Source organism: Vicia villosa, linkage group LG7, assembly GCF_029867415.1.
Source record: "Vicia villosa cultivar HV-30 ecotype Madison, WI linkage group LG7, Vvil1.0, whole genome shotgun sequence".
In the NCBI taxonomy this organism is placed as follows: domain Eukaryota; kingdom Viridiplantae; phylum Streptophyta; class Magnoliopsida; order Fabales; family Fabaceae; genus Vicia; species Vicia villosa.
In genome coordinates, this window is record NC_081186.1 from 55,951,744 (window position 1) to 55,973,034 (window position 21,291).

General features: G+C 30.7%; 1 long non-coding RNA gene across 2 annotated transcripts; it reads right to left on the reverse strand.

The window, feature by feature from the left end:
• Positions 1–18,768: 18,768 nt before the first annotated feature.
• On the reverse strand, positions 18,769–20,695 carry LOC131617236 (uncharacterized). 2 transcript variants are annotated; one of them, XR_009288491.1, is made up of 4 exons: positions 20,460–20,695; positions 19,956–20,095; positions 19,696–19,759; positions 18,769–19,137 (listed from the first exon to the last, which is right to left on the reverse strand). It is a non-coding gene; the product is annotated as an uncharacterized LOC131617236 (long non-coding RNA). The 2 variants fall into 2 exon arrangements; XR_009288492.1 differs by having other exon boundaries at positions 20,347–20,695.
• Positions 20,696–21,291: the final 596 nt, after the last annotated feature.

Here is a 21,291-nt window from a genome sequence, read left to right on the forward strand (position 1 = left end):
TTAGTGAAGCAAAATGCACAAAATTGCAAAGTTTCAAATTGTACATGACCTATAATTTTACTTCATGAGGCCAACTTTGAACAAGCATAACTCCTAACTCAAATTGAATTTGGAGAAGGTTGAACACAATTTGGAAAGCCCTAAACATCTACTTTAAATCATTAGTTTATGTCTTCTTCAGAATCATTTGGGAAATTTGTGAAAAATGAGCCCAAAGTTGGATGAAAACTAGGTTAAAACACTTAGAAAAATTTCTAAGTGTTTATGACCTAAACTTCAAAATTTCCAAAACTTCATAAATGGTTGATCTTTTGAAAAAAGTTCCTTTGTAAGATGTTGTTTTATTTTGCAAGATCTACAACTTTCATGTTGGAAGTTTTTTGAGTTGTGTAGGTGAAATTTTGAGTTCTCACCATGCCTTCAAAAACCCTAATTCCCGACTTTTTGCTCCTTGATGAATTTCTTTGAATTTCTTTGGTCAAATGACTTGAATATCCATATATTGATGATATTGATCTTTGAAAGTCATTTTTTGACCAAAAACCTTAAAAGTCAATGATGATCCTTCACAGTTGACTTTTTTCTAACAAAGTGAATTTTTGGACTTTTGTGTAGAAATAAGATCTTCCCCCCAAATGGATGATATAAATGGATTATATGGAGGTAGTAGAGATCCTTGAATCATGTCTTGAGTTTTGGATTCATGCCCTGATTAAAAGTCAACCATCTTGGTGAATTAGGTCAAAACCCTAATTTGTCGACCATGTGAAAATAATGACTGTAGACTTTGAATTGAGGTGTAATGTCCAGTGGATCTTGTCATATGAGTTATTTGAAGATGATTGATGTCTTTGAATGGTTCCCTGGGGTTTTTTAGGGTTTCCCAAAAGTGATCCCTGATTTTAGTCCTTGATAGGCTCAAAACCCTAGTCTGGTGACCTGAGTAAACCTGTACTCAGATGACTGGATGTCTAATCAATCATAGATGAGAAAAAATGAAGTCCTTGAGCCCCATGATTGTATTAGGGACTAATCCTTGTATTGATTGATCCTTTGCCTGAGCTTTCTTGTTTTTGAGCATCCTCGATTGGATACCAGATGGAGAAGTGACTGCTCTGGGAACTTGTCTTGACCTGATGAAAAATCCTGAAGATATGCCATCTCAGGGGGGTCAAAAATTAGGGTATGACAGTATCATACATAAAAAAATAAAAAAGTACATAAACGCAAAAATGGCGTAAGTCACTGTTCACATAGTTGGAAAAATCAATTTTTACTCCCTGATCATCCTTTTACATATCAAACACTACATACATTGTCTCTAACGTATGTTTCTAAAAGTAACTAATGATTTCAACACCTAAAAATCTACTCAAACTCTATTATGGGAAATGCTCTAAAATAACTCGAAATGTGTTGGTCGTTGATGTTGACGTTAACGGCCGAACTCAAGAGACAAAAAGCAACTTTGGTGGAAGTTTGATTTTTGAGTTAAGAAGATGAAAAGTGAAGAATGAGGGAGGAGAAGAGTCTGGCGCAAATATAACATCAAATGCCGTATATGCATCTCAGGAAGTCTTTCGTAGATGCATCTACGGAACAAAACAACTTTGAAACAAAAAAAGGTGCTTCTGGAGGTACATCTACGGAAGCAGGAGCATTTTTGGCAACGCGCATGATGCATGAGAGACCCATAGGGTAAGGTTAGAGATTCTCTTTAATAGGAGGGAGATATTGTGTTTGTGCTACTAGAGTTTATGGGAATTTTGTCTTCTTATTTTCAAATTGTAAAAATAAAATAAAATTATACATGTAGCCTATGATTGATGTGATCAATAAGTAAGAGAAATTAAGAGTTTAAAAAATTTAATGTTCTGCCGAGGTTTGAAAAAAAATCTAATTAGCATGAGCTTCTCCGGTATCTACTATAGTTATTTATATACACACTCAAATAGTAGTAAGTGATCTAAAATAAGATATTAATTCCATAAAGATTACAATAATTTAAGTTGATTCTCAATGTAAAAATTTGTGAATAGTCATGAGAAAAAAAGGTAACAATAATGATTGATTGTCACTTATTGAGGTTGAGTAGCAATAAATTATAGTAAAGAAGTTTTTTTTGTCATAGATCGAGTATCCTCTACGCGCAACTGCATAGACTAATTCATCAAGGCGGATAGGACCACAACGGGTGGCAAAGCTCTCGCTTAAGAGAATTTAACATTGTTGCATGCTCAGGGTTGGGATCGAACCTATGACCTCAGGTTAAGCTGCAAAAGATCCCTAACAATCTCATCCAATTGCTCTTGACTTAATATAGTAAAGTTAATCCAATAGTGAGAGTTATATTGAACAATTATCCATTCAATGAAGTTCATGTATTGTGTGTGTCTGATGAGATTTGTCATGACAGATGAGACAAAAAGTGATCTGGCGGTATATGTCTATAACTTCAAGGCATATGCATTAAGTCAAGGGAACAACTTTTGAGGTCTCAATAACACTAAAGTGTGTCTGATTTAACATATGATTTCCCCTTTGACTATAGTCCTTTATCTCAAAATGACTAATCTAGTAAATATGTTTATCCTACTATTTTCAACTATATTTACTTATGATTTTCAATAGTTAGTAGATCTCTCAATTTCTTATTGATTGAAACATGTGTGGGTCCTACCACTTTATGTGAGATTTATTTCCAAAGTGAGTGACCCACACATATTTCAACCAATAAGAAAGTGAGTGTTTGGAAGAGTGTTGAAAAGAGAATGTTGCTGGCACTCCTCATATATAGTAAAATGCATCACTTAAAATCACATCAATTTAACACAAAATAATACTTTTCATTAAACTTCACATTGCTCAATATAAAGAGGTTTAGCTCACGGTGAGCTAAAGAAATAAAACAACACAAGTTTTTACAGTTAACATTTCTAAACACAAATGAAAAGGAAATTTAAACCTAAGTGTAACACTCTACTTCTTGCAATCTTTAAATCAACAAGAGACAAGTTCTATCACGCCTAGAAGCTCGACACTTCTTCAATGGAGGGAGGATGAAATGAAATCTTGACTTCTGGTTCATACTTCTTCTTCTCCAACAATATATTTTTCTAAGTCGTGTCTCAAGTCTCAACTTTTGAACCTCTTTTTGTTTCTTGAAAGTGATCCTTTTATAATCCTTTAACTTTAAGGGTTTCTTTTCAGCATCTGTATTGGTTCAGTTTTGATGAAGACAAAATTTTATAAAGAAGAAAAGGCTTGAACTTTAGCCCAATCAAATTTTAAGATTACAAAAGTCATTGAATATTGTATTAAAAGAATTTGATCATGAAGAAAAAGTTATTCAATTACAATTCACATTATGTATATCGTTAGATGTTCTTAAAATCATTCATCTTTCCTTATATAATGTTTATAAGTATTCATGAATCAAAACCACTCAATCCAAGCCTTTTCAAAGCATTTTTTCAAAATTTATAGGATGGTAACCGATTACACAAAATCACCTAATCGGTTACAGGTTCGTTCAATTTGAAATTTTTTAAAATGTTCTACACTTTTTAAGTCAGGAAATTGGTTACCACATTTAAGAAACCGGTTACATTACCGTTCTTGTTTGAAATTTGAAAATTGTTCTATACTTTTTAAATCAATTAACCATTTGCCTGATTTAAGAAATCAAGTATAGAATGCAAAATTGTGTCTTTTTATGAACAAATATCATTCTAAACAATTGGAAACCTTATTGAAAATGTCTCAAACTTATGCATTTATTTATAGAGGTTTCTTAAGATGTATTTAAGACAAACTACATCATTTTTCAAATTAACTCCTTTATTCAAATTTAAATACCTACCAAATCTATTTTAAGTAATTCATTCATCCAAAACAGTGAAACTTTTTATGCATAAATTGTCTTATCTTTGCAAAAGGTTTCTGAGCAATTAATGTTATTATATTTGAATTGTACATTGAAAGTTAAGAGAAGATAAAACGTTATCTTGGAATTAAATCAAGATTCAAATACTTAAGATTATTCCAAAATTATGTTGTAGCTTAATCACCAGGGTTGTGGTGATAAGTTGTTTATTGTAAAAGGTTCTTTGGATTTGTGTGTTTCAAAGTCCACCATAGTGTTTAGTGTTTGTGGAAAAGGACCTTTGATTCAGAGAGATTTAAAGTCCATCGTAGTTTTGATGTTTGTGCTAGAATATTGTAAGAGAGGTATTGATGTGAGGCTTGTACAAATATCTAACATAGTGGAAAATACTTCAAGGTGTGAAGGGACAAGATGTGCCCTAGGTTGATAAAGAGAATTACTACAAATCTCTTGTGTTCTTCATATTTCTAAATTTTAATTTTCTTCACTTTATATTTCAAAGAACATGTCATTTTCATATCCAAAGAAAATTAAAAACATAACGCAAAAATGAGACAAATCGAACAACCTTAATTCACCCCTCTTAGGTTGCATCTCATTGTTACACTTGGCATCAGAATGGGTTAAGGTGACTTGCTTCTCAATCTGGATAGTTACAATTGTCATTCTAAACTACTGGAAACCTTCTTGGAAATGTCTTAACCTTATGATTTCAGTCATAGAGATTTCTTAAGATGTATTTAAAGCAAAGTACATCAGTTTTCAAATGACCTCTTTAATTCAAATTTAAATACATATCAAATCTATTTTAAGTGATTCATTCATCCAAAACCTTGAAATTTTTTCTGCATAAATTTTCATATTTTTGCCAAAATTTTCTAAGCAATTAAGATTATTATATTTGAATTCTATATTGAAAGAGAAGATCAAACTTTATCTTGGAATTCAATCAAGATTCAAATACTTAGGATTATTCAAAAAAAATTGTTGTAGCTTAATCCCCAAGGTTGTGGTGATAAGTTGTTTTTTTGTAAAAGGTTCTTTGGATTTTTGCAATTCAAAGTCCACCATAGTGTTTGGTGTTTATGGAAAATGCCCTTTGATTCATAGAGGTTTAAAGGCTGCCATAGTTTTGGTGTTTGTGCTAGAAGATTGTAAGAGAGGTCTTGGTGTGAAACTTATATAAATATCTAACATAGTGAAAAATACTTAAAGGTGTGAAGGGAATAGTTGTATGAGTGCATTGTGATTACTTCAAAAGACATTAATTTGTTGGACGAGAAACCCTTTGGAGGGAGTATGAATTTGAAAATAGACATCATATAATAATTTGATACTTTATATTTGCATTATTTTATTAAAGTTCTTGTTCTATTTATATTTGATAAAAAAAATTATAGTATTTTTACCATTCTCCACTCAATCAAATTGTCAATCATGATAAATGGGAAAGCTAACAGATTTATTTCTTACTCTAAAGGAGTGAGGCAAGGAGACCCTTTGTCTCCCTTGCTCTTATGCATTTTTAAAGAGGTACTTAGTAGGCAACGATATATGTTGGTGGATCAGGGTAAACTGACAAGCATATTAATTAGTAAGACAATCATTCCTAGCCACACTTTTTGCAAATGACCTTATGATATTCTCCAAATTAACCAGGGAGAATTCTCGTTATTAATCATCTCCTTCAATAATATAAAAAAAATTATGATCAACACATAAATCCAACTACAAGTAAGCTTTATGGTGGAGCTAGTACATGATTAAGGTTGGGGCACATTGCAGATACGCTTGGATTCCATGTGGTATAATAGAAAGTTGATTACTATATCTTGGAAGGTTATAACTTTGTTTGAAAAAAGTCTTGGTCCGAGAGATATTAAAACAATAAACAAAGTTGGTTGTCTATATCTTTGTTGGCAGAATATTCAATTTATACAAATTGTTAAGGTCAATTCAATTATCCATGCATGTCTTCAATTGAAACATTCCTCGTGACTTATCCATTTTGGCCTCTGAAATTACTTAAAACATTTTGAATATCAACTTATCATTTATTAATACTACTACTACTGATGAACTCATTTAGACATGATCTACAAATGACGGTTTGTCTTTAAAATAAGCCTACAATTGTATCAAGAGAGATCACATTAAGTCTTCTTGGACAAAATTTATTTAGCATACCTACATACCTCATGTTAAATCATTAGTGACTTAGAAATTGAAGGATAAGGTTATTGCAATATAAAAAACTTGATTCGAAGGGGAACACGTATGGTTTCGAGACGATTTTTCTCTAATTATGATATGGAAATTGCAGACTATTTATTTCTTGGATGCAGGTACACCTTACTTTTATGGAAATGGATAAAGTGAGTGTTTGGCATGAACATTTATGTAACTGGTTATGAAAGCTTATTAAAACTTGCTGGTAGAAGTTGGAGCTCTTATATTAAGATTTTGGTCATGACTCTCATTATAATAGTTCTTTGGAAAACTTGACACAAAAAACGATAGCAAATTTCAAAATGGTAAAGTTGACTTTGATATCATTCCTCATGTTAAGCAATTGATTATATAATTCTTTCAAGAGACACATATATTCTTCAATTCACAAGTTTAAAATTATTAAATATTTTAACATCAAATGTCAACCTCCTCCTACAGATAAAACCATACAAGTTAATTTGTGTTTTTCTAGTCATAATTAGATTAAGTGCAATACAAATGGAACTCCAAGAAGAAATTTTGGAATATCAACTTGTGGTGGTGGCATATTCAAATAATTTAGGAATATTTTTTAGATCTCTCTCAGTTTAAATTGGAATTTGCATCTCCTTTCAAATTGAATTGCACAAAATCATATTTGCTATCAAATATGCTAACAAGGAGAATTAGAGAAATTTTTGTATTGAAACTGATTCCATAATAGTCATTCGTGCATTTTTTTTAATCTGAATATTGTTCATTGGCATCTTTTAGTTAAATGAAAAAAAAAAGTATTTTACACTATTTATTCTTTTAGATTCAAGATACCTCACATTTACAAATAAGAATACACATGCACATATAGATTTGTGAGTGCACATTTTTTATTGATTATGATACTTGCTAAAATTCCGTTTTTATTTATAATTTTAATTTTTTAAAAAATATATATCCGATATGTCCAATTTTCATTTTTACTATAATTTGATAAATTAGATTTTATGTAAAATATTTTTTTATTCAATATTTTATTTTTATTAAAAAACATTTATTTTTTAATTAAAATTTGAAAACTTTAATTCGTCATATGATAAATCCAAATCCTTATTGATTTGGATATGTTATTAATTTATAAAATTTAGTTACATCACCTAGCTTTTTTTAAACAAAATTTACGTCAGCTAGCTAGATGCGTGTCGCCTCTTTTGGGAAAAATAATAAACTTTCTACTCTTTGATAACTATATATTATAATCAAATAAGTAATTGTGTGACGAAAAATACAATCTTCCTATTTTAGACGTATAAAATTGCAGTATCCGTTTATAATTCACAAATTTTATTTTAAGACATTATTCTGTCAGCGTAAAAGAAAAACATTATTCTGAGTTTGGGGTAGTAGTCATATGGCATGTCAGATTGTTGCAATTTTTTTTCTTACGTATATTCGTTATCTTCAGTATGACACATGAGATGGGTGTTAAGAAAATTGTTTCATAGATGATAAAATTTATTGGATGATCTAAGATAAGTTTTAGTTGGTAGAAAAATTTTGTTTTTGAATTTAGTTTTTGAATTTAGTTTTCGGTTTTTTGTAAATGAGTTCGAGGATCTCTAAAATTCTTTATATTAAGTCTTGAGAACCCGATTCATATTTGAGTTATGATATTTAATATAATAATTTTGGATTCATATAATATTTAGTGAAGTATTTTATTAAAAGGCTTCCATTTTAGTTTTGATAGTTGCAATCCATCTAAGATCTTTATTAGATGCAATATAAATTGTTTGAAGATTTTTTTTTAATAATCTGAGTTTAAAAAAAATACAAAATAAATTAATATTTCAAGAAAATTATTCATTAATTATGTTTTGGGTGTTTTTCATGGGGTCATCCCACGTGGCGTCTTCTAATTTTTTTTTAAAAAAAATTCAATTACTTGCGAATTTACCTGCAGACTAAACATTAAATATTTTCTTGAGTAAATTCACAGATAAATCCGCAGGGAACACTAAATCTGTAAGAAAATCCACAAGTAATTGAAAAAAAATTTTAAAAAAAGAGGCGCCATGTAGGATGGGGCCTACTGAAAAACACCCTTAAACATGGTTAGATGGGTAATTTTTTTGAAATATTAATTTATTTTGTATTTTTTTTAAAAAAAATTAATTATTAAAATAAAATCTTCAAATTGTTTGGGTAAAGGTCAGCGGTAATGAATAAGACATGTTTTAGGTAATATGAGGAAAGATGAATATACCTAATATATGAATTGGTGGGTTAATGTGAGGTTATGGTTAAGTGACAAACATAGTCATCTATACTAGTGGTTTTAAGTCTGATTAAGGTTCAAAGTCAATTTGTAGTTGCATGTTCTCTTGATGACATCTTGGTAGGATATGAATTAAGTTGGGATTGATAAAAAGTATCTAATTCATAAAAGGTCTCAAACATGGCGTGGCGAGGTTGAAGTTGCAAAATCCTATTCAGTCATTTTGGATCGACGAGATTATTCTACATTTTATGATTGGTATTGTTTATAACTAATCATAAAACTTTAGGATATCAACTTCTCAAGATAATAGACCAAATATTACTATTTTTTATTATTACTAGTAAAAAATTATTTAAGATGGAAAATGCTTATAAATAAAATTAGCTTTAAGTCTCAAAATGTACTTTGACTACATGCTTACATTTTCATGATGAATATGTAGTCAAAGGCCAATAAGCATGAGTGTCCTATTTTTATGAAAAATAATTCTTAAGAAGACATCATGTCTAGCCTTATAAAAAGGAAAATTCTTTGGCCACCTCCCAACCTTCTAGGTCACCTCTGGTGAAAAATCCAAATTACCCCTGACTTCGGAAATGCATTTCTGAAATGCAAGAAAAAGGTGTTTTTGGAGATGCATCTCCGAAAGCGCCTTTTTTTTTTTGAAAAAATTGTCTTATTTCGGAAGTTCATTTTCGAAAACACCATTTCGGAAGTTCATTTCCAAAATACTGGGCGTTTTGCAGATTAAGCAAAACAGCCCCCTCCCCCATTCATTTCACCCTAATCCTATTCTAAACTCAACCTCTCTTCAAAATTTCTGCAAAAAGCAAGTGTGAAGTATCAGAGATTGTCAACATCTTCTTCCAATCTCAATCTAAATCATCTCAAACTCTATTAGTGGTAAGTTTAGTGCATTTTTTCAATTTTTAGATCCATTATTATATCTCTATTAGGGTTGTTTAGGTTGTTTAGATCCATTAGTCAAACTCTAAACTGCTATTTAGGTTGTTTAGAATGAATAAAATTAGTTATGTTTTAGGATTTTGGGGTCTGCCATTGGAGGTTGCAGAGAAGTTCTTCGCATGGGTGTTTCGGAAGTTCATTTCCGAAAACACCTCCATTCCCAGTTTCGGAAATGAACTTCCGAAGTGTATCAGAATTTCAATTTTTTTTTAGTTTTTTCTGTTGTCTTGCATATTAATCGATTTCAATTGTTTTCAGGAACATGTCAGGCAACCAAGCACGCATCAGACAGAGTAGAGAGACACAGACTGCGTCGGCTAGACGCGAGCGGGCGGCGGCGCAGCTGGCGTCGACACAGGGACGGGGGCAGGGCCGGGGACGACGTGTGCGAGTTCCCGTGGAGATGGACGAGGGTACCTCTACATCTGGATCGAGGAGTCGGCTGGCTCGGGTATCTTCTTCCCGCCAGCGAGAGGAGGAGGAGGAGGTGGCAGTGCCATACCACGAGGCGGAGGGGGTACCGGATGTTGACCCTCCACTCGGGGAGGAGGATGAGCAGGAGGACAACTACCCGGGAGGGCCCATTGACACTTCCGTGCTGATTACCTACCACGATCACGTCGCTCGGCGTATCTGGGAGGGAGAGGTATTTTTTATAATTTGCCCGACTACATTATTTAACCGTTTATAATTTAGACGTTTATTCGATATTTTCTTAACGCTCTATTTAACATACGCTTTTATTTGTTTTTTTTGTAACAGGAGAGAGAGCCGTTGAAAATGGTGAACCACGCCCGGAAGATTTTCAGTCTGTTTAAACAGACTGCTGAGTGGTTTAACGACTCGGTGAGAGTTTCAGGGCTTAGTGGGCTCTGCATGACGGGGTACACCACCATCAGCCACGGCATGCAGGGGGGCTTTGTAGAGCGCTGGCTCAAGGAGACGTCTTCTTTCCACTTGCCGGTTGGGGAGATGACGATCACCTTGCATGACGTGCAGTGTCTTCTCCACCTGCCGATCAGGGGTCCGCTGTTGACCCACTCCCGGATCTAGAGGGTCGAAGCCAATCAGTGGATGGCGCTCTATTTGGGCATGGAGCCCGAAGTTGCTGACTACGAGTGCATCATGACATCTGGGCCTCATATCCGGTTCACCACACTGAGCCTCTATTTCGAGCACCACCTGGACGCGGAGGCCGATGCCGAGGATGCGGGTGACGACCTATTTACATATTATCACCATGGCTGCGCTCTCCGGTGCTGGTACATGCATGTGGTAGGCGCTGCGATCTTTGTGGACAAGAGTGCGAGGTACGTCGACGTGACCTACCTCCGCTACTTCATGGACCTGACTACCGTTCACCAGTGGAACTGGGGGGCAGCTACTCTGGCATACCTATACCAGAAGCTGAATGAGGCCTCCAACTGGAGGACGAGGCAGTTGGTCGGATCCTGCACACTACTTACGGTAAGTTTCATTTTAATTGTTTTGTATTTATTTATGTTTCGTATTTATTTTTAATGCATTATCGTGTTTGTGTTTCAGAGCTGGATCATCTCCTACTTCTCCCGCATCCACGACTTCCACATCGATCCTGCGTACGTTGACGCCATGCCCAGGGCCGCCAGATACGTTCTCCAGAGGGGGAACAATGCGGTGGGACCATATCGTGGGTACTTGGACCGCACGATGCACGATGACGTCACCTGGAGGCCGTTCAGCAACTACACTCAGATTGTCCCCTTTGACGGCATATCTCTATATTCTGGCTGGTTGGCATGCGGGACTACCATCATGGTCCGGTATCTCCCTGAGCGGTGCATGCGGCAGTTCGGATTTGTGCAGATGATACCCAGGTCACCCTTTGAGGCTGCTCCCGACACAGTGACCCGAGTGCAGCTCACTGCCATATTTGAGGATTGGGAGCGTCATGTGGTACCGGAGGAGTACCGTCGCACTCGGGTCACCCAGGAGTGGCACAGTGTGGAGGGATACGTCACATGGTTCTACCGGGTGTCATATCCTCTGCTGAGACCCGACGTTCCCGGCGCTCCTAGGCCAGCACACGAGGAGATCCTGGAGAACCAGCAGGCCGAGGATGACCACGCCATTGATCTCCTGCTGATCTGCCAGCGGATAGAGATGCTTGGGCGGGACGCGTTGGATCGAGGTGTCGTTCATCAGGGCGGTCCAGAGGCAGTCGCCGTGATGGAGATGATCGTCACTGATGCGGGCCGTGCGGCAGCATACAGGCGGCAGAGGAGGTCCCAGGGAGAGAGGGTTAGGCATACCCAGTAGTGGTCGGGTTAATTTCTTTTTGTTTTCGGATTGTATCTTTAGCACACTATTATTATTTGGATTTGGATCGGTTTGTATATATTACTATTTTTATCATATTAGTAGAATTCTGTTTATATGCGCTTATTTTATTTCCCGGCTTCCTTTAATTAAAAATACGAGACTATTTTCAAAAACATAAAAAAAAAACACAGTTTCTGCATAATTCGGAAGTTCATTTCCGAAACCCCCCAAAATCTGAAAAAAGGTGTTTTCGGAAGTGCATCTCCGAAAACACCCCCCATGAGGGGTTTTCGGAGATGCACTTCCGAAGTCTGAAATTTTTTTTAAAAAAAAAAAACTTCGGAAATGAACTTCCGAAGCAGGGGTAATCTGGGGTTTTCGCCGGGGGTGACCCCCATAGGGAGGTGGGTAAAGAAAAAACCTATAAAAATTATTTTATAAATGTCATATTTGTAAAAATTATTTGTTCCAAAATAAGTGTCATTTTTAGTTTCCAATACAATTTTAGTTTTTATCTTTCAACTAGTAATAGAAAAATGGTACGGGACGCGAATTTGTTTCAGATGTATATTTTTTAATAGAAAAATGTCTGGTACCCGTGAAAAAATAATAATTGAATGTATAGAAAAATGTCCGGTACCCGTGAAAAAATAATAATTGAATGTATAGAAAAATGTCTGGTACCCGTGAAAAAATAATAATTAAATATTTAGAAAAAATGTCTGATACCCGTGAAAAAATAATAATTGAATATATAGAAAAATGTCTGGTACCCGTGAAAAAAATAATAATTGAATGTATAGAAAAATGTCTGGTAGCCGTGAAAAAATAATGATTGAATGTATAGAAAAATGTCTGGTACCCATGAAAAAATAATAATTAAATATTTTAAAAAAATGTCTGGTACCCGTGAAAAATAATAATTGAATGTATAGAAAAATGTATGATATCTGTGAAAAAATAATAATTGAATGTATAGAAAAATGTCTGGTACCCGTAAAAACATTTAGATCAATAAGATTTTTAATACAAAATACAATTTTGTTAAAAAAAATATGTGAATAATAGAAATTACAAAAATGTAATATTATATCAATTAAAAAATTATTTAAGAAATTTGGTTAAAAGTATTTTAAGTCAGATTTAATATTATTATCAACTTTAAAATAGTACAATAATATTTGTAATATTATATAAAATTTTATTTTTATTAAATAGTAATGATGTTAGATATGTAAAAAAATATGGTGCAGAAAAATTGTCTTCTCAAGAAATTTTGTGCAGAAAAATTGGTGGAAATCATGAAGCTCGTGAAGAAAATAGGGATGGACAATGATGGAGAAATGAAAAAAAAAAAAAGAAGAAGATAACTACATGGAGAGCCAAACCACGTGGCTGATTTTGGAAGCAAATGGACAATTTGGTAATTGGAAGACCATATGATTTTCTTATATTGTAGATTGTACCCTCTAATTAATACTCTTCATCTACTATTTCTCTCACATTACATTAATGATGATAATAATACACCAATAACAAATAAGGATAATTTGGTAAAATTATCATTTTCTCTCTTTCTTTTATTATATTTTTTTAATCTGTGTGAAAATGTCAATTATGACGCTTATTTTGGTACGGATGGAGTATTTGATAAGATGTAGGTAGACTTTTATATTCGTTATATCACTCAGTTATATATATCATATGGTTCAGATAATTTGACTTTTAAATTTATTATATAACTAGTAACAAACCCGTGCATACGCACGGGTTCTGGTTTGGTACACGCATTTTTTAACAGATATAAATTGTCGTTTATAAAAATATTCGTATCATCAATAATACACTACTTTTTTTCAATTATATTGTATCAATAATAGATTTTTTCCAATTTATAGAAACATTTTGTATCAACAATATATTTTTTCCCGTCTAACAAATTATTTGTATCAACGATACGCCTTTTTCTAATTATACAATTTTTTATCAACATTAAACTTAACAAAAATATTTGTATCAACAATACTTTTTCCCAGTTTATAAAAATATTTTTATCAACAATACATTTTTTCCCGTTTATAAAAATATTAGTATCAATAATACACTTTTTTTCGTTTATATTCGTATCAACAATATATAGTTTTCCATTTAAAAAAATATTTATATTCACAATAGAATTTTTTCCGTTTATAAAAATATTTAGGGTTAAATACATTTTACTCCCCCTGTCATATGAGCGTGTTTTGATTTACCTCCTTTAAAAAAATCATTAATGATATTTAGTTTCTCTTTAATTTTTATTTCCATTTAATGTTTAATTTTTCAAATTGATTTTTAGAATTATGACCTAATATAAATTATATACAAATTATATATTTATTGTATTTTTTTTATGCAAGTTGATGTGATGTTAATGATGGAAGTAATTTGTACGCTACAAGCTAGAAAAGCTGACAGAAACAATAATAATTTATACTTTTACAATGCAATATTATTAATACTCTCTATATATCAATCACCATAAATAAAAAAATAAAAAAATGAGAGAAAATAAACTATAAAAAATATAGACTAAGTATATATTTGCATAAAATAGAGGGAAAAAAAGATTGATTTTTAAATAGTGGTTGATATATTCAAATGAATATAGTTTGGTTACAACTTATTTTTTTCTATTTAAATTATAACCTTTCAAGCAACTCATGAATTGTTTCAAGTACTCATGTTACATTAAAATTAATAAAAAGTTCTATGCATAGATAATATTATCACTTTTTTTAAAGTATAAAAAACAAAATAATCTCTACAAAATCAAAATCAGGATTGAGAAATAAACAAAATAAAGATAAATAAAAAACAAAAATTAATTATAAACTAAAAACCTATCAATAATTGCATTTATACTTTCTAGAACCATAAACCTCAAAGTGAGTTCCAAACTTGTTGAACGGCATATGCATTTCCAAGACCAAATAAAAAACCAAAATTAGACCAGGGGATTGTGTGCTACTTATTTAGAAAAAATGAGTAAAAATTAAAAATTTATACTATACGTGAAATGGCTAATGTACGATTGTTGACAAATACATTAAGCAAGAACCTTTCAACAGATCCTGCAACAGACCTTGCAACAAAAGATTATTTATTGCAGACCAAAAGTGACACAAGTTCCTAATGTATCAGTATAAAAAGAAGAACTTTATATCTTTTTAATATTCATATTGAAATCTACAAAAATATTATGGACAAACCTTTAAAAAAACTTAAGAGAACCTTTAAAACAACTTAAGAGACATAATCATAAGTGAAGCATATCTGTAAACTCCCGTCGATACGAAATAAATTTGCAGCACATGGTATAGAATGAAAGTGTCTCGTGACAACAAGAACAACTCCAAACTGCAATGAGAAAATATAAAACATAGATGTTACCAGTATATGACATAAAAAATATGGACTTTAAGTCTACTGAATCTTACCATCATGATAATTAAAAAGATAAACATATCTTTGATCGGTTGGATGCAGAAGATGAATAATATCCTCCAAAAGCAAAACAATACCTATTCGAAAATCAAAAAACAAAATACTGAATCAACCAACCAATAAGCAATAAATCATATTTTACTTGAAAGATACAACTTCACTTTTGCAAAACCATAACAAAACTTGTCCAAAATAAGAATCAAACTTCAGTTTTGCCAAAAAAAAATTGATGCGAGAGTGATAAACATGTTTTTTGAAACCAAAATCAGAGCTTCATGATACAATACTTTAAATCTATTGGCTCCATATTTGTTCTCATATCTGTCAGCCAATTTTTGTGATTCATATATCAATGACCAAGTTAGAGCTAATGTGTAAATAAAGATTTTCCAAAAACTAACATTATAACAAAGGTCTCATATGCAATGAGTAGTGCATCATTATCGATTTCTTCAACTAATATAGAAAACAAAATTCATATATTAGGAACAGCAAAAATATTGTGTTTCTCTTCCATTTCGTCCTTTATAGATCTTCTATCACAATAACAGAATATTGTAGGATAAAAAGAGTAACATCAGAAATGCAAACAACCCCATAATATAACAGTATGTACATATAATTTGAACAAAAACCAGAGTAGGATAAATAAGCTCATATTTATATACCTCAAACTTCTTCCGACACAGGTCAGACTCTTCAACTCCATGTATATCATTATGGATCAAGCTCCCATTAATCTCTCTACATATTAGTTAGATTAGTGGCAAAAAAATTATACAATGTAAATTACTCTATAACTTCATAAATATGCACATTCAAAGGTTTGTCCACAATATTTTTGTATATTTGAATATGAATATTAAATGTAAAGTTATTTGATTATGAGTTACAAAATCATTTATATCAAGCTGCACAAAACAATTATAAATTGTATCAGATAATTAGATGGGGAAAACTGACATTTCTAATCATCCAAAAAAATGAGAGACACAAAAATTAATGAAATATATCATGAGATATAAATCACCTTATCCAAATCTCAATACTACTCCATGAATATACTCCTTAGAGCTTCAATTGAAAATCAAATCTGAAAGTCAAATATTAATAATTCATAAAAATTAAAACCCAGTAGAAAGGATTGTGTTCATGCAGGATAAATAAGTAAAATTATCGAATTATTTCAAAGATCTTCAAGTTAGTAAACACAAAAAAAAAAATTCTTAAGTATATACAAAATAAATATAAAAACAATTTTTTATTCTTATCCATGCTACTTGATTTTGTAGTTCTTACATTTTTCTTACTCTTCCATCTTCTTTACTTTCAAAGCAAGATTATCGGAAAATAAAAACAAAACATTTTATTTATGTGTGTATACTTAACACAAATTTATTTAAATAAACTTAATGTTCATGTATTGTGTTTAAAACACAAATTTCTTTAGAAAATTCTTAAGATGGTAAAGTAAAAAAGAAATTTATAAAAAAAGAAGAATGAGTATTTAATACAAATGACAGAAATCAAACAAAGGGGTTTTCTTTCGATTTGATTTTCTCCATATTTACATCATTTTTCTCCAAATATAATTTTCTCCTGATCTGCCGAATTTTTTTCTTAGGATTTTGATTCATAAATTTATGTAAAACACTAAACCAACCAAAAAGAAGAGAACACGACAAATTCAATGGCTTGTCAAAGAAAAATATCACCAAGATAAACATAAAAAAGAAATATATAGTGAATAAGTAGAACAAAACATACCGAATGAAAGTATCATATCAAGGGGAAAGACAAATTTACAACTTGCAATAGAAGAAGCAAACAATAAATTAAAAATGGTCAAATTAGATATTGGTTTAAAATGAAAGTTGAAGAAGAAAATAAATAAATTTATAAAAACCCTAATCTGAAATGTATTCCCAAATTTATTTGAAGACAAAAAATTAAAATATGGAGAGGATGAGGGAGATAAATGAGAAAGAAAGAGAAGAAGAAGAAAAAATGAATGAAGGTGAGAATGAGAAAGAGAAGAAATTTGAGAAAGAGAAAAAAAGGGGAAAGAGAAAGAACATGAAGCAGCAAAAGTATGCATTGGAAAAATATATTTTGAAGCAGCAGAACTTTATGTCATGTAGCGGTAGCAGCATCTAAAAAGCTTCTGCATATAGAAAGGTTTAGTTGAAATGAAACTTTGTTACAATATAATAATATTAAAAAAAAAACGTTTTCAGCTAGTTTTGTTCCAAACCAGCATTCTAATGTAACCAAAAGCATCTAATTATTAACATTTAGTTAATTTAGACTCAATTTGTCCTTAATTATGTGTAATGGCAGATAATTAAGAAGGGGTAATAATGTATTAACTAGAACAATTTTTCTTCTTATATTATATATACTAGTATTTAGACCCGTGCGAGGCACGGGTTAAATATTTTCTAAGTAAAAAAAATATTTTAAAAATATTTATAATTTAGAAATTTTAATTATAGTAAGATTACTAATATATAGATAAAATGTCATTGTTGTTAATAGTATACATAAAATAAATCATTCATTAATAATAATATGATTGATTAAAAATAAAAAACTATTAAATGTTGTATATATTAAATAAATCATTCATTAAATGTAACAAATGAAAGGAATGATCAAATTAATCTTTGATTTTATTTTATTTTAATAGTTATTAATTGAACAATAGTGACTGATTCTTACTAAAACTAATTTCATCCCACTTTTGGTAACAAATAAACATGCAATTCTCTGTAATTTCCTCCCATTTTTGAATCAACAATAGAGTATTTGTTCAATTGCATAGAAATAATCATGTGGAATGATTTGAAAAAAATCATGATGAAAATCATAATATTGTTATAATCATATCAGATAAATTAAAAATATCTATTAATTTCAATCTCTTTAATTTATTCAATGATTATTATTTATTTCCCTTTTAAAATATTTTGTGTCTATGTTTATTAATGGAATGAATGTCTGGTTACACAATATTCTCACGACTGTGTAACCGATAGTTGAGATTTATTAATTTTTAACTTTATTATCTCTAACTTTTTAACTTTCATAGAGGTTACCTTTTAATAAAAATAGTTTATTTTGCATATATCCATTATGTATTGATTTTTATAAATTTTTTAATTAATTATTGTATAATATTATCATATGAAAAATTATGTTATAATGTTAAAAAAAATTAGTGTGATATTTATAAATTATTATTTCACATTAATTCTTTCAAAAGTAATTATATTAATCAATTTTATTAAATAAAAAATTTATTACACCTTTCTTAATGATTAATTAATATTTAAATTTATTCATGACTATTTAGTCCCATTGTTTTTTTTTATATATAAATATTATGATACTATTACACTATAGTATAATATTTATAACAATCTCTATTAATATAATAAAATTCGTTCATTCCTGGTTAATACACTTAAAATCATAATACTTATACTATAATTTCCCTATTAATAAATGTTACTAACTCATAATTAATACATTTGAAAGTGTATCTATGTGACTTATTATCATACCTTTTTTTTTTGTGAAATCATGGTTGAGATAACCTAACAATTGGAAATGTTAAAGAAATAAGAATACTTGTATCTGTGTGGTAATAAAGTAAACATTGGTGATATGCTTCCCATGGACCATTACATAATCATGTGCATCCCCCTGCTCTAGCTATCTTAGTTTCTCGCCGCAAGAAGTAAGCTGACATGTGAATCTACCAAGCTATCAACAACAAAAGTTTAAAATCATCCTAACATGAACAAGACTAACTCTATCAAATTGAAACTTATAAGTGCACAAGGAAAATATGTTTTGTACTATAAATATAGAACTTGGACTCTACAATCTGTTAAGACTCCAAAGAACAGCCAGGATCAACACAAGCTTTGTTGTCATCCATTTGGTTATATTGACATTATTTTGTTTCCATTTTGTGTTGGCTCTGTGTAGCTCCATTTAACAGTTCCTGCATAAAAAAAAATTATATAGGCTTTATAGGTGCAAAGGCTCAAGCACAAACTACTAAGCCAAATGGAATAACTAATTGATTACCAAATACTAACTCAGTTTAACAAACTAAAACCAGAATATAGAATCATCTACAGAAAAATAAGTGTTAGTTTATATTCCTTCAACTACTTCTAAGTTAGTGTGATGATAACATAAGTGTTAGTTTATATTCCTTCAACTACTTCTAAGTTAGTGTGATGATAACATAAGTGTTAGTTTATATTCCTTCAACTACTTCTAAGTTATTGTGATGATAACATAAGTGTTAGTTTATATTCCTTCAACTACTTCTAAGTTATTGTGAAGATAACATGAAAGCCAAGTTGTATTGTATCATATTTCAATCAACATAAGATATGTTTTTCATCCTCAAATAATTGCTTTCAATCCTACCATTAATTTTCTTTCTCCTAATAATTAAGTTGCTCCCCATTTTCAAATATTTTAGTTAGGAATTCTGCATAAGAAATCAAACTCATTAACCATTTTTAGATTAACTTGTTTTCAATCTTACCATTAATTTCCTTTCTCCCAATAATTAAGTTGCTTCCCGTTTTCAAAAATTTTGGTTAGGCATCCTGCATAAGAAATCAAGTTCATTAACCGTTTTCAGATTAACTTCTATATATTTATTGAGCAATCATGAGCATAAACGAACTTGCCTGCCAAATTTCATTGTGGAAATAGTTCAAGTATTAAATCAAACACATCGAAAACAAAATATATAGATCAAAATGTTTACAAATTTTATGGTTAGAACAAAAAAAAACATACAACGATAGCTAGAACCAATGCAGTAGCGAAAAGCGGTCCCCCAAATCCTTCATGAAATCCAACCATCGTAGCAAGAACAAATAGCTGAATGCGAAGATGACATTCCATCAGATTTCGGATCCCATTTCCTTTCCTTATACCTACAAAAAAAAATTAATCAGTATGCAATTGTTTCGGATTATTGAATTGAGAACGATCAGAATGAAGAATCACCATAAATTATATTTGTTAATAGAGCAAATAAAACACATTCAAATTAAACCCTAAAGATGATATTTTTCACAACAAAACAATCAAAAAAACAAATATAACAATAAAAATTAAGCAAAACCCATTTCAAATTAAATCGAAAAGACAATATTTTTCAGCACAAAAACGATCAAAAAGTTACCTTTTGTGAGAATCGAAAAAGCAATTCCTCCATATCAGAAGGAGTGTGATTGAAAGTCGATAAAATTGTTCATATTTATATATGTTAAAGCAATAGAAATTGATACAGAATACCTAAAAAATTGGAGTGAAGATTCCATTGTAAAATATGAATTGGGAGAAGAAATTAATGATGAGATGAATAAGGACGGGAAAAGAGAAATTAGATTGGAAAAAGGGAAGAGATTTGCAACATAGTATGGATTGGGAGAAGAGAGAATTGAATTCAAAGGGTAGATTTCAAAATGTTATAGTTGAAGCGGCGCCCAATCGGTTTATTGGAACGGATAAGCGATTGGAATCCCATATGAAGGGTTTTCATTCATTATTTGTTTGGTTATTTATGAGAAAAAAAATAATGAATATAGATATTGGAAAGCGTAGAAATGTATCAAAAATGTTGAATATTGAATACAAATATTTGAAAGCATAAAAGTGTATCAAAAATCATTAATTGTTAAGGAATTATTAATCATTGAGTTGTTAAGAATTAATAAATTAAAATATTTAAAAATAATTACAAACAATTATAGTAAGATTACTATTAATAGAATATTTTAAAATAGAAAAGCATCTAAAAATTTGACACTTGACAAACTTGTCAAAGAACTCCTTTTGCTTTATTATATTTTATGATATTATCTATTGTGATACAAAGTGTGCAATTAAAAGAGTTAAAAACTATAGAACCAAATTAAGTTATTTTACCCAATAATATTGATAAACATTAATAGTTCATATATGTCATGTCATTGAAGTTCTCACTATTCCAAAATAGAAAAATACCTTGAAGTTCTCACTATTCCAAATAGGAAAATACCCGGACATAGTAATGATTAAATAAATGAAGATAATTAAAGACATATTTAAAGTAGAAAATAAAGTGCAGTGTAAATCAAATAAAGAA